The sequence below is a fragment of the Pan paniscus genome, chromosome X (assembly GCF_029289425.2).
Source record: "Pan paniscus chromosome X, NHGRI_mPanPan1-v2.0_pri, whole genome shotgun sequence".
NCBI classification, from domain to species: domain Eukaryota; kingdom Metazoa; phylum Chordata; class Mammalia; order Primates; family Hominidae; genus Pan; species Pan paniscus.
Genome location: NC_073272.2, coordinates 109,952,311 through 109,966,395, shown reverse-complemented (window position 1 = coordinate 109,966,395; position 14,085 = coordinate 109,952,311).

The window sequence follows — 14,085 nt, the reverse complement described above, 5'->3', positions numbered from 1 at the left end:
AACAAGTTTAAATGCCAGAAAGCTCACTATTCTTGTCAAGATGTATTGATTTTTCTTGAATGAAGTTATCAAAACTTTGGTTAATTTCCAGAGTTTTTTAAAAGGTTGATTTTGACATTTTTTCCTAGTTTATTGTTGCTTTTATGAAGGAGTGGATTTTTGGAAGTTCTTACTCTACCAATCCAGAAGTACTCTTTTATAGCTGTGTTTTAATCATAAAATGTTTGTTATTTTATGAACAAGGTCCAAGTACCCCCAAACCTGTTATATATATATACCACTCACACCCACATATATCACATTAATAGTTACATACACACAAAGAGGGGGAGAGAAAAGAGTTTTCATTCCATTCAATCAACAGCCAAGTGGATTGAGGTAAAGGAGGGAGGTGCTTCAAAAGTCAGCTTTTCTCTTGCCTTCATTCTGTGAATACCTCAAACACCCCATGCAGGTAGATAACTATCTAAACCATGGAAACTGTTAGTGACCCATGTACCTCAGATCTTAAAGAAATCATTGTTGGCTTAATGAAAATAGTCAGTACACTAAAGAGGAGCTGCTAGGGAAAGACTTTTAATATACTTAACCTCCTCTCTGTTTCTTTTATGTTTATTGTTATGGCTTCTATGTTTGACATGACTTTATAGAACATAGCTTCAAGCAACGTAAATATGTAACTACTCTTCTTACTAGTATAATTCTTTCCAATGCCTACTTAATTTAGAGTGATTTTTTTTTCCTCATGCCTTGAGTAGAATTCTTGTTTCAATTCACTTTGGGAAGCACTTTGAGGTAGCATCTGAGGTTTCAGAGGCACTTGGCAAAAACAAAATATATGTAAGCCTTTTTCTAAGATACATACAGTCAACTGATAGAGGCAAGACCATCTTTAACAGTGTCAATCTGTATTAGAGAAAGAAGGATAAAAGTGGGGGCATGAGGACACTTGGGCTCTGCTTATTTTACCATTAGTTACTGCTATGGAGAGGAATGAAGGCAACCAATCAGGAAGGAGAATGGTATGAATGGAGTAAGAAGCCTTCTTTGAGCTGTTACAAAACATTTCCCCTTACACTGGGTTTGAACCCTTATCAATGCTAAGACCTCTTTAAATTCTTCTAAACCTATCAATTATATATTCACAAAAATCAAAAGTAACTCAAGGTTGGAAGAGACCTTAGATTTCATAAAATCCAATCCCAGTACTATCTAACACTTCAAATTCATCTACAATACATCTACCTAGTGAACTTTCAACTTCTGTTTGCTCACTTCCAGTGATGGGAGAGCTCATTACATCTTGAGACAATTTTTTTCTTCTTTAAATAGTGCTGAACATTAATAAATTATTTTTTATATTGAGTTAAGAACAGTTGCCATGGAATCCCCCCACCACATACACATGTGTGCAGTGATATGAATTACCATTTAGAGAAATAAAGATGACATCTAATCCCTCTTCCCATATAGCACAACAATGTCCATCCAAGTCTTCCCTTCTCCAAGTAAAACATTCCTCATTCTTTTACCACACCTCTCAGACCCAGCTTGTTTCATTGTATATTAAGTCCCAATGTGTTGGTAAATGTTTAATAACTGCCTTTCTGGGGGAGGAAGGATGGGGGTGGATGGGTGTTGATTTGTAGTATTTGCCAATTTCTGTAGTGTAAATATTTCCATCATGGCTGATTTTAAGCTACCAAAATGATGTCGCTGAACGCAGAGTTAGGAAGAGATGCACGTAATTATTGCTAATCAACTGCTGCAAGTCAGCCTCGGCACACTGGTCTTGGCCCTTTATCCCTACTCAGGCCTTTGGAGTCAACTCTACAGCAAGTATTTGATCTACCTAAGACCAGATATTAACCCAGGATACATGGGATAACATGTTCCACCTCCTTGAATGAAAGTAGGCTTTCTACATTCTTCACCCTCTGCTCTCCATGAATGTATGGAAATTCATCAGCCCCTTGCCAAAGCAGAAAACAGAGTCAATTGGGGATCTACAATGTCTTTCTCAATAGATCGTCAATTCAATGCCATGTTCTCTAGTGGTCAGAAAGAGTTAATGTGACTCTTTGTACCCATATTGTCTATATGTCATGGCCAATCTGCCAGAGTAAATAAATTCTTCCTGAATCAAGAGGAGGGATTAGGTTCAGAGTACAGTCAGCCCTCCATATCTACACGTTCGACCAACTGCAGACAGAAAATATTTGAAAATAATAATAAAAATAACAACAATAAAAATAATGTAAATTTTAAAAATACAGTATAACAACTATTTACATAGTGTTTACATTTTATTAGGTATTATAAGTAATCTAGAAATGATTTAAAGTATACAGGAGGATGCGTAGGTTATACGCACCATATTATATAAGGGACTTGAGCATCTATAGATTTTGTTATCTATGGGGATCCTAGAATCAATCCCTCATGGATATAGAGGGGATGTCTGTATAATCCATTCCTTCTAAAGGCACTGTTAATCTCATATACAGCCTATTCTTCAGTCCTCATTCTTCAGAAAACAACTCTCAGATTTACTTTATCTATATCCAGAACTCTAAACTCCAACTGGCTGGTGCTAGTGAGTTATGGCTCACACTGCTTTCTGGTGAGTGATGAATTTACTTGGTTGGGCATTCAATTGACTTTACTCTCTCACGTGGAAGTCTTGATAGGTCACCTTTAAAATTCAGTTGGCAACATTTGTCCATTTTCCAATGACTTTTAGGTGCCATACTGAAGATAAAACAAATGGTATTTTATGTAGAAATACATACTCAGACATTTAGAAGAGGCTGAATCTGCCAAAACAGAAGCTGGAGGCAAGCACCCAGCCATGCTTTACCTTTCACTCCAACTGTTTGGGAGGCTGTATTAAGCTCTTCTCTCTGGGCCTCATGGTCCAAAGATTCTGGAGCTTTTGTCTCTTTTCACTTTTCCTTGTCCTGCTAGAAGACAAACTGGTAGAAATAGGCAAGAAGAGATTATTCTCAGCCAAATGTGATTTTCACGGTTAAAATATAGTGATACAAAAATTGTATTTAGTCCAGTGGTCCTCAATCCTGTTCTACATTGGAATTATCTGTGGAGCTTAAAAAAAACAAAAAAAACCTTATGCACCTGAGTCTACCCCCAGAGTTTCTGATTGGTCTGGGAAGTAACCTGAGCATCAGGAGTTTCAAAGCTCTACGGTTGTTGCACCATCAAAGTTGGGAACCATTGATTTAGACAACTGATTTGTGTACTTGTTTTGCTACTGCTTCTGTAACCAATTAATGCTGACTTAGTGATTTAAAACAGCACAAATTTATTACCTTATAGTTCTGGAGGTCAGAAGTCTGAAATGGGTCTCACTGGGCTAAAACCAAGGTGTAAACAGAACTGTATTCCTTCTGGAGGTTCTAGGGGGTAATCTACTTTCTTACCTTTTCCAGCTTCTAGAGGCCACCTGTATTCCTTGTGTCATGGTCCTCCTCTATCTTCAAGGCCAGCAACATCAAGCCAAGTTCTTCTCATGCTACATCATTCTGGTTCTCCCTGTTCTGCCTCTCCCTTCCTCTTATAAAGGCACTTGTGATTACAATGGGCCCACACATATAATCCAGGGTAATCTCTCAATCTCAAGGCCAGCTAATTTGCAATCTTAATTCCCATTTGACATTTAACATAACATAATCATAGTTTCCAAGGAATAGGATATGGATATCTTTGTGGAGTCATTGACGTGTCCATCATACTTGGGTCTCTCCTGGATCATCCATAATAATTCTCCAAGGAAGGTGAAGGGATTACGTGGAGAAATGCATAACAAAGAGAAAATAGCTAAATCAATTTTGCTTACCTTCAGAGCACCTGAAGAGAGACACAGTCACACATTTGTGTTTACATGCTCATTTAGCAATATATGTAGTCAATAAACATTTATGATTGAGGCAAATATACACTAGTCACTCAATAAATGCCCAATGAATGAATGAATGAATGAATGGCTGATTATATGTTTCTGAATGTGAATTTCCTCAAGTTGTCTACACATCTATGTCTTGAATTATCTTTGCCCCAGAATTTTTTTTAACAAAAGAGCATCACTGTCTGTCAAGGTCAAACCTTCACTACAACACAGTTTGGGTAAAGAGAAATATTAAAGGCTGAGGTACCCATGATAGGGATAGAATCCTCAGTAGCAAGGCCAAGTGAGAACAACAGCAGCAGCAGGAATAGTGGTTAATGACTTCTGGGCCTCATCACTGCCTTTGGTGGCACATGACCTCCTCTTCCTGGTGTCAGAAATGAAGATAGTATTTGATGTTCTGTACCACCTTCAAGGCTTATTAGCTCAACAAACCAAATGGTAGAAAACAAAATCCCTGAAAATTAATAACATGAAGCAGTTACTTTAGTAGATTAAGCTATCAGCATTTGGCTCTATAATACTCAAGAACTGCAGCTCTGAATCCGTGCAATCCCATTTCTGCCTGGGCCAGTATTCATCCAACATTTGTCTCTCCAATTCAAAATAATTTGGCTTTTCCATATGGTTCATATGTTCATGCACCTTGGATCCTGAGAATGTGGCCATTTTAATTAGGGTCTAGAAACGCTGATGCTAATTCAAAGACTAGTGAATGACCTCTGCTCCTGTCCGGGAACCTAAGTGTATTCTCATTTCAGAATTTGGGCTGCGGTAATGTCTGCAAAAGTCTGCTAGAGTGCTAAAGGGAAAAATGGCAGACACTAAATGGTTCCTGACTGTATTCTTTCTGCATACCTGTGAGGCATCCTCCAGAACACTCAGAAAAACCTTTTAAGGTCTTAGAGGCCAGAGTCAGCAAAATGTGGTTTATTCTTCATAGTTCACAACTCACTTTGCCATTCTGACATTCAACTCCATTGCCTCCATAACAGGGTTTTGCTGGGTACCACTGTATTCGCTGGCCACTGTCACCTCTGCTAGGCACTGCTTCTGTTTCCATGGGCTGCCACTTGGTCTCAAGGCATCAAAGCTTCATCGAGTTCTATGGTGAAGTGAAAGGAATGAGTCTCTCATTTTATTTACACTCTGTCAAAGGAGTGATGAGTTACAAACACTTCTAAGTGACATAAAACAGTGTTCTCCAGATTTATCCTTCTCTCCCCAACTAATGCTGTGTAATTGGAGCCTGCCAGCCTGGTACCCTGTCCAGTTAGAATAAATTCTCTCCCGGATGCTTCTCAGTCCCTCATGCAAGTAGAGTTGCATGCAAGGATACATCTAAGTCCCAAACATGGGCACAATTTAAACTCAGAATGGAACTTCTTGCTATATAAAGTTGATCTTTTTGTCCTTCCCAAGTATTGGCTAAGAGGTGAAAGGTCTTCTCTCCAGAGGGAAATTAAAAGCTTGAGTCAAGGCCATGAGAAGAATTGAGATCTTGGTCTTGTTGATACTTGGATTCCTTCCCTAAATAACATCTACACCTTTTTCTGCAGCCATCACCAGGGGTTCCTCATAGGGTCAAGTGTTTTTATCAAAGATCATGTATCTCAATTATTTTAAGGTATCCAGTGAATTTTCTAATCAGAGACTCTGGGGAAAAAAAGTATTTGAATTGAGGTGAGTAAAGGAAGGAGAATTTTGTCAGAGAGCACAGATACATGGAAATACAAATACCTCTTTTGGCCACATCTGAAGTTGTGGAGTCCCAAAGCATTTCTGAGGAAAGAAGGTGGTGGTGGTACAAAATTGATAGACCGCTAGCAAGACTAATAAAGAAGAAAAGAGAGAAGAATCAAATAGACGCAATGAAAAATGATAAAGGGGATATTACCACCGATCCCACAGAAATACAAACTACTATCAGAGAATACTATAAACACCTCTACCCAAATAAACTAGAAAATCTAGAAGAAATGGATAAATTCCTTGACACATACACCCTCCCAAGACTAAACCAGGAAGAAGTTGAATCTCTGAATAGACCAATAACAGGCTCCTAAATTGAGGCAGTAATTAATAGCTTACCAACCAAAAAAAGTCCAGGACCAGATGGATTCACAGCTGATTTCTACCAGAGGTACAAGGAAGAACTGGTACCATTCCTTCTGAAACTATTCCAATCAATAGAAAAAGAGGGAATCCTCCCTAACTCATTTTATGAGGACAGCATCATCCTGATACCAAAGCCTGGCAGAGACACAACAAAAAAAGAGAATTTTAGACCAATATCCCTGACGAACATTGATGCAAAAATCCTCAATAAAATACTGGCAAACCAAATCCAGCAGCACATCAAAAAGCTTATCCACCATGATCATGTGGGCTTCATCCCTGGGATGCAAGGCTGGTTCAACATATGCAAATCAATAAAAGTAATCCATCATATAAACAGAACTAACGAAAAACACCACATGATTATCTCAATAGATGCAGAAAAGGCCTTTGACAAAATTCAACAACACTTCATGCTAAAAACTCTCAATAAATTAGGTATTGATGGGACGTATCTCAAAATAATAAGAGCTATCTATGACAAACCCACAGCCAATATCATACTGAATGGGCAAAAACTGGAAGCATTCCCTTTGAAAACTGGCACAAGACAGGGATGCCCTCTCTCACCACTCCTATTCAACATAGTGTTGGAAGTTCTGGCCGGGGCAATCAGGCAGGAGAAGGAAATAAAGGGTATTCAATTAGGAAAAGAGGAAGTCAAATTGTCCCTGTTTGCAGATGACATGATTTTATATCTAGAAAACCCCATCATCTCAGCCCAAAATCTCCTTAAGCTGATAAGCAACTTCAGCAATGTCTCAGGATACAAAATCAATGTGCAAAAATCACAAGCATTCTTATACACCAATAACAGACAAACAGAGAGCCAAATCATGAGTGAACTCCCATTCACTATTGCTTCAAAGAGAATAAAATACCTAGGAATCCAACTTACAAGGGATGTGAAGGACCTCTTCAAGGAGAACTACAAACCACTGCTCAATGAAATAAAAGAGGATACAAACAAATGGAAGAACATTCCATGCTCATGGATAGGAAGAATCAATATCATGAAAATGGCCATACTGCCCAAGGTAATTTATAGATTCAATGCCATCCCCATCAAGCTACCAATGAGTTTCTTCACAGAATTGGAAAAAACTACTTTAAAGTTCATATGGAACCAAAAAAGAGCCAGCTTGGCCAAGTCAATCCTAAGCCAAAAGAACAAAGCTGGAGGCATCATGCTACCTGACTTCAAACTATACTACAAGTCTACGGTAACTAAAACAACATGGTACTGGTACCAAAACAGAGATATAGACCAATGGAACAGAACAGAGCCCTCAGAAATAATGCCACATATCTACCACTATCTGATTTTTGACAAACCTGAGAAAAACAAGAAATGGGGAAAGGATTCCCTATTTAACAAATGGTGCTGGGAAAACTGGCTAGCCATATGTACAAAGCTGAAACTGGATCCCTTCCTTACACCTTATACAAAAATTCAAGACGGATTAAAGACTTAAATGTTAGACCTAAAACCATAAAAACCCTAGAAGAAAACCTAGGCAATACCACTCAACACACAGGCATGGGCAAAGACTTCATGACTAAAAGACCAAAAGCAATGGCAACAAAAGCCAGAATCAACAAATGGGATCTAACTAAACTAAAGAGCATCTGCACAGCAAAAGAAACTATCATCAGTGTGAACAGGCAACATACAGAATGGGAGAAAATGTTTGCAATCTATCCATCTGACAAAGGGCTAATATCCAGAATCTACAAAGAACTTAAATTTACAAGAAAAAACAACCCCATCTAAAAGTGGGCAAAGGATATGAACAGACATTTCTCAAAAGAAGATATTTATGCAACCAAGAAACATATGAAAAAAAGCTCATCATCACTGGTCATTAGAGAAATGCCAATCAAAACCACAATGAGATACCAACTCACGCCAGTTAGAATGGCGATCATTAAAAGGTCAGGAAACAACAGATGCTGGAGAGGATGTGGAGAAATAGGAACACTTTACACTGTTGGTGAGAGTGTAAATTAGTTCAACCATTGTGGAAGACAGTGTGGCGATGCCTCAAGGATCTAGAACCAGAAATACCATTTGACCCAGCAATCCCATTACCGGGTATATACCCAAAGGATTATAAATCATTCTACTATAAAGACACATGCACACTTATGTTTATTGCCGCACTGTTCACTAGCAAAAACTTGGAACCAACCCACATGCCCTTCAATGATAGACTGAATAAAGAAAATATGGCACATATACACCATGGAATACTATGCAACCACAAAAAAGGATGAGTTCATATCTTTTGCAGGGACATGGATGAAGCTGGAAACCATTGTTCTCAGCAAACTAACACAAGAGCAGAAAACCAAACACACCATGTTCTCACTCATAAGTGAGAGTTGAACAATGAGAACACATGGACGCAGGGAGGGGAACATCACACAGCAGTGCCTGTTGGGGGTTGGGAGGCTAGGGAAGGGGTAGCATTAGGAGAAAGACTCAATGTAGTTGACAGGTTGATGAGTGCAGCAAACCACCATGGCATGTTTATACCTATGTAACAAACCTGCACATTCTGCACATATATCTCAGGACTTAAAGTATAATTTAAAATTTTTTTCTAAAAAGTAAAAAAAAAAAAACAAAACAAAACAAAAAAGAAGTCCTGATACATGCTACAACATGGACAGATCTTGAAAAAAATGCTTGGTGAAAGAAGCCAGCCCTAAAGGTATGATGTCATTTGTATGTAATGTCCAGAATAGGCAAATCTATACAGACAAGAAGGTAGATTGGTGGTTTCAGGAGGCTGGGGAGGTGGTGGGGAATGGGGAGTGATTGCTAATGGGCACAGGGCTTCTTTTGTGGGGGTGATAAAATCATTCCAAAATTGATTGTGGTGATGGTTGCACAACTCTGTGAATATACTAAAAACCATTGAATTGTTCATTGCAAATGGGTGGATTATGTAATATGTCAATTATATCTCAATAAAACTGTTATAAAAAAATAAAAAGAAAAAAGGAAGATTTGATTGTGAAAGAAATGGAATGCTTCAGGAAATGCCTAGGTCAGCAGGCAGACTGAGAGTAGTTTCTGCATCCAAACCTAAGCTCTAACACTTTACCAGCTGTGACCTTGGACAAATCACTTCACTTCCCTGTACTTTTGTCTTATCTTTATTATTATAATTGTTATAATTTACACGTGTAGAAATGGAGATGCCAGTAAGACAGCATGTCCAACAGGAAAATCAGGCTCAGAGCCAAATAGTCTAAGCACATCCAGGCTTCACCTCTGTCAGCTTTGTCATCAGAACTATTTGTTATCTCTGGTTCTGTTTTCACATCTCTAAATTGGGCATAGGACATACTCTATCTATGGGGTTATTGGTGATATTCAAGAGAAATAATTTTTGAAAGAGTTTTTAAAGCCTAAAATGATATCGTAGAGGTTGGATTCCCCAATAATCAAACTGCTTTTAGTGTACATAAAAAAAACACCAACACTTCACTGCCTTCACATGCAAATGAGCAAGGAGCATGGTACATCAGATGAGCCAATAGTAGCGATTATCCACTTAGTCTACCAATGAATGACACTGTAATAAAAAATTCTGGAACCTCTCTTGGGGAGAGAATAAAACCAGCACCATTGCTTTACATTCATACCTCTTGTTTTTAACCACACTTAGTATTACTCAGCTTGAGCATACATCATTCACTAGACTTGATTCTTAAAGATTTCTGAACACTTCCAAAATCAAATCTACCTTCAAAGCAAGAAGATCTGCTGAGGGTATTGGATGAATGTGTCTTGGCAACAAAGACGGTTCTAAAGGAGGCATTGCACAGCTGTTTTTTGCATTTTAATCCAATCTGTAAAATAGTACTTTTCATGTTAAAGGATTCTCACAATAGTTTTTCCATAGGTATCACCAATGACCCTGGTAAGTAGGGTTCATACTGTTCTCAATTTAGAGATGTGCACACTGAGTACCAGAAAAACTACAGGACTTAGCTCTGGTCATATGCATTATGAGTGGCAGAACCTGGACATAATTCAAACTATTTTGCTTGCAAATGGGTATATGCCTTCCCAAATGCCTATCTTGAAGGAAGAAACAGTCATTTGGTTGTCATATGCTTATTTTAATGTCACTTGCCAGTGATTGCAAATGACTGAGATGACAGTGACTGAACTAACAGAGTAGTGGATACATTAAGGACAGAGAAAAGTGGGTGGAGGTAAAATCAATGGAACTTGCTTTATCATTGGCTGAGGGAGCTTGATGGTTTTAAAAAAGGCATTTAGAATGATTCTGAATTAGAGGATACGTCTTGCTTTATCCACCCAGCAGCCTCCTCTATTCTTCTGGGAATTGTCTCTCTGCCCACTCCAATTTTCTGTCCCAGCAGGAGCTGCGATGTTCCCACATGACCCTCTCCCTTGGGCCATAAAGAAATGCTCTAGGGGGTGAACATTTGGCTCAACTTCACCAATAAGGACCCTTTTGCTCACTTTTTGTGCTGTGGTCCCAGAGAACTCAATCACTCCCCAAGTAGCTATAAGTTGTAACATTGTAGAGCTACGCTGTCCAATAGAAACATAATGTGAGCCAAGTATGTAATTTTAAATTTTCTAATTGCCACATTCAAAAAGAAACATGTGAAGTTAATTTTAATAATGTATTTTACTTAGCACAATACATCCAATATGTTATCACCTTAACATGCAATCAATGTTTTCTTAATTAATGAGACGTTTTTGCATTCTTTTTTTTTCCTACCTTCAAAATCCAGCGAATGCTTTCCACTTACAGTCAGTGTATCTCAATTTGAACTAGTCACATTTCAAGTGCTCAATATACACATGTGACTGGTGGCTGCCATATTGGTGTAGGACTAGGGGCCTAGATTGTCCACCACGTGAAGAAAGTCAGCCTGCAGAATGAAAAGATGTCGATGTTCAGAGAGATGCAGAGATGCGAAGCAGGAAGAAAAAACAAGAATACTGGTGGCATTCAAGTGCCTGATTCTAGGAGTTCTTGAGGATCAGCTGTACATTCTGCACCCCCAGGACCAGCCATTGCCCGGATAGTCTATGAGGCATCCCAGGTTTTCAAAAATAATATCCTATGTTGCTTTTTTCAATATATATTATTTATTATTATCATTATTAATAATAAATTAAAACTACTTGCATGACTTTACCTTAAGGATGGCAATTTTTTAAATTTATACACCCACACCCTTGTTCTTAGCAGACATTAGTAATTAATTGCTTGCTTGCACTTTCTTATGGATAGTAAATGTGACCTGAGGATCCTTCTGAAAAATGCTCTACCACTACCAAATAATTGGAATACATGTGTAAGTGAAAATATATCTGCCCCCCTGCTTATAGTTGCAATGTGTATATTTTCTTCTTTCCCTTGATGAATGGTGATAGACCTGTCTTTCGGAGCACATCACATGTGAGGCAACCCCTACCTCTCCTAGAAATAGTATGTGTGCATACTGAGGTTGAGGGAAGAGCATGACTTCAGAGGATGACTGAAGAATCTGCAATGCCAAAGGAGACAGAGCTAGAAATACATGGTTTGAACAGTTATTGTGGCCATACACAGTATATTGTTTTCCCCAGGTTTGAGTGGCTTGGGATGCCACCTTGACGTAAAGAAACTTACGGACTGTAAAATGTGGCAAGTAATCAAAAGATTTAATTGGGAACTTCCGAATTTTTTTTTTTTTTTTTTTTGAGACAGAGTCTCGCTCTGTCGTCCAGGCTGGAGTGCAGTGGTGTGATCTCAGCTCACTGCAACCTCAGCCTCCCAGGTTCAAGCCATTCTCCTGCCTCAGTCTCCCAAGTAGCTGGAATTACAAGCATGCGCTGCCACACCCATCTAATTTTTGTATGTTTCGTACAGACAGGGTTTCACCATATTGGCCAGACTGGTCTCGAAATCCTGACCTCAAGTGGTCAACCCGCCTCGGCCTCCCAAAATTCTAGAATTACAGGCGTGAGCCACCACACCTGGCCTGGATAATTATTTATAACAAATCAATTTCCTAAGTATTCCATTATTGAATTGTAATAAATATAAACCAAAGAAGGAAGAGCCTGAAAATAATAAATGCCCTGATAAGAAATTTTGTCACTGAACCTGTGAAGCAAACCTCTGGAAGAGATTTCCAGTGAACCTAAGCATTTCCCTGGTGATGCTAGTGGAAATTTCCAAGAGGAAAATATATTTGTGCAACTGTATCCAAAGGAGACCAAAATCAAATAGGTTTGATTAGAAATAAAAGTATAAAATCTTCATTTTTCCGCCTTAAATTTGTTAACAGAAAATGAAATTTGCAGGGGGCTGGAAGCACTCTTCTTCTGGTTTCTCTACAATTTTTCAGAAATTACCTGCCCTTTGTAAGAAAGCCACTTATGGAAGAGGAAGAAATTATATTTTTAAATTAAAGAATTCTGAGACAGTCACACCCCAGACAGCATTATTAGAATAATTACTGAAACAATGCTGCCCTCTAGCAATGGCTCAGAGTGGGCTTCCCCCAGCAATCCTCTCCCCAGGCCACTTAGACACCTTCCTACCTACACCTGGTGCATGTCCAAAGGTGAAGGGAATTATCACCTGGTCTGGCTCCCAAATGAGAGTCAAACAATGGTAAAGATGAGATAACTGAGGCCCAGAATAGTCAAGTAACTTCCCCCCAAAGTCACACAGGTTGTCACTGGCACAGTTGGAATTTGGAACCCAGATTTTTAAGTCATTTTATTCTTCTCCCGACTCCCCCCTTTCCCTCTCTTCCCTCTTCCTCTTCCTCCCTTCCCTCTCAGAGTGGAAGTGGTTAACTTTGGGGGATTGAATTATGGAGAAACTCTGAGTGGTGTCAGGATAAAAAAGGGTCCTATTCCAATGAATGACCACAGTAATGAATTCTGCGTTTAGGTTATTTTAGGTTTTGGTGGAAGGAGGAAGAATCCGCAAGACAGAGGCCACATTTCCCTGGGAATTCTCTTTTCAGTTCAAGTTCCTGGGCCTCCAGCAAACCTTAAAATATTAATATAAGCCCACACTCACCTTTGCTCTTAGGTAATCTCTGTTGCACAAGGCAGCAGCTGAAAGTTGTTATGGGTCTAAGCAGGGCCAGGAGTATCTGCCTCTCTAAACTCACCAATATCCTCAAGTGGTTTGAGGCAATAGCACATTTAGGGGTGGGCTAGAGAGCAAAGAGTACCACGGCTTCTCCCAGCATATTCTCCAAAGTGGAGCCTCCCAACAATATTCATGGCAATATGTTGCAGGATGGTTATCTTTGTAATAAAAACATATCAGAGGGAAGCTCAACATCATTATCCATCACAGAAATGCAATTGTATGGGGTTGCTTTTTGGGGTGATGAAAATGTTCTGAAATTAGATTATGTTGATGGTCTGCAACTATGTGCATACACTAAAAAACACTGAACTATACACTTTACTTTTTATTTATTTATTTTCTTAGAGACAGGGTCTCACTCTGTTACCCAGGCTGGAGTACAGTGGTGCAATGATAGCTCACTGCAGCCCCAAACTCCTGGGCTCAAGCAATCCTCCTGCCTCAGCCTCCCAAGTAGCTAGGACTACAGGCATGTGCCACCACACTTGGCTAATTTAAATTTTGTTTTCTAGAGACAGGATCTCACTATGTTGCCCAGGCTCGTCTCAAACTTCTCACCTCAAGTGATCCTCCCTACTAGGCCTCCCAAAGTGCTGAGATTACAGGTGTGAACAACTCCACCCAGCCAGAACTACACATTTTAAATGGGTGACATATATGGAATGTGCATTATGTCTTAATAAAGCTGTTACCAAAATATAATAAATTTTTAAAAAGCTATTAGAGGAAATTGTGGGAAAGCAAGGGTCACTCTGTTTAATATCCACTTACACATCAGTGCTTAAACCAGTGAAATTTTCAGCAAAGTTTGTCAAAGGGCAGGGGCTTCTTTTTTAAAAATTTTGTCAGCTGTCCCAGGCCCAGCCTAGTTCAAAGTACAGC